Source organism: Monosiga brevicollis, genomic scaffold (assembly GCF_000002865.3).
Source record: "Monosiga brevicollis MX1 MONBRscaffold_38 genomic scaffold, whole genome shotgun sequence".
In the NCBI taxonomy this organism is placed as follows: Eukaryota; class Choanoflagellata; order Craspedida; family Salpingoecidae; genus Monosiga; species Monosiga brevicollis.
In genome coordinates, this window is record NW_001865075.1 from 337,484 (window position 1) to 338,984 (window position 1,501).

The window sequence follows — 1,501 nt, forward strand, 5'->3', positions numbered from 1 at the left end:
GGGAGAGAGAGAGAGAGAGAGAGAGAGAGAGAGAGAGAGAGAGAGAGAGAGAGAGAGAGAGAGAGAGAGAGAGAGAGAGAGAGAGAGAGAGAGAGAGAGAGAGCGCGTGGGAGGCAGACACAAGAAATAGCAGGGACCCAAGAGCTCCATTAGGCGTGGTTTGGCCATCATCATCCACAACAGGCAAGCGCAGTGAAGCGAGCCCGAGGTGTTCTGGTGGCATATTCAACAGGTCTCGTTCGCAGGTGGGCCAAAGGAGCTTGGCTGAGAGGACAGGGACAGGGTGAACGAATCTTGGGTTGTGTGTGCCGAGCATTGGCAGGGGTTGGGTTTGAACGGTCGTTCGGCAGTCAAGGGTCACCGGGTTTGAAATTTTTATGCTCTGCCATTTTGTTTCTTTCCTCCTCGAATCTGCCTGCCCTTCCCGCCCAGTGAAGATTGATCGACATTGGCTGCCTTGCTCATGTCTGGTTGTGCATCTTCGTGCCTGCTTGTTCTCCTGCTATCGCTATCTCGACTGTTTGCCAACGACGACTCAAACAGGATCTAGGGTCCGCCACTGCCTGTTTGCCAGGCTTATCGTCAGGGTAGGTTGTGCCGGACGCCGTGATAGGCGGCCAACAGAGGTTCTCCTGGATTCAAAAGATCGCAGCACCAATTTCTAACAAGAACCATAAACATCTCTCTGTGCGATTTACTCAGGCTGTTGGAGGTGTCGACGTGTCGTGGCATTGCTTGCACTTTGACATTGGCAGGTGATAGCAGACAACTGAGTTCGCAGCAAACGCTGCCTTGAATGGGCCTGCTGCTGGTGTTCGTCATCCAGTCAACCCGCCACCATGAAGACAGCGGCCGTTTTGCTGTCGGTCTTCGGCTTGTACGTATCCTGATTGCCACCGATGCCTTCACCTTCTGTACCTGCTGCAAGTCCTTGGCATATCTTGATGCTAAATAACTGCATTGCTTGAGGTACTATAGGCTGGCCTGTCTAGCAGCACCAGTTGCTGCTAACCTTACGGCCCAAGATGGTGATACCGTGCTCGTGAATGTCATCAATGAAGGAACAACGCTGTATTTGAACGTCTCCCTGTCACGCGCCGGAAGTGTTGTTGATTATCTAGTCGTCAACTTGTACGCTGACGATTCAGTTCAAAGCATCGGCGATCTGATAGTTGGGGCAAACACGATCGCCCTGCAAGGAAAAACGGAAAATCTGATCGGACCCTGTGGAATTACTAGCACAACAAGCACTTCCACCAGCACGTCCACTTCTACTTCGACCAGCACTTCCACCTCTACCAGCACTACCACTAGCACGAGCACTTCTACCAGCACTACCACCACCACTTCGACCAGCACCACTACGACCACTTCCACTTCTACCAGCACTACCACCACCACTTCGACCAGCACCACTACGACCACTTCCACTTCTACCAGCACCAGCACCACCACTAGCACTTCCACCAGCACTACCACCACCACTTCGACCAGCACCACT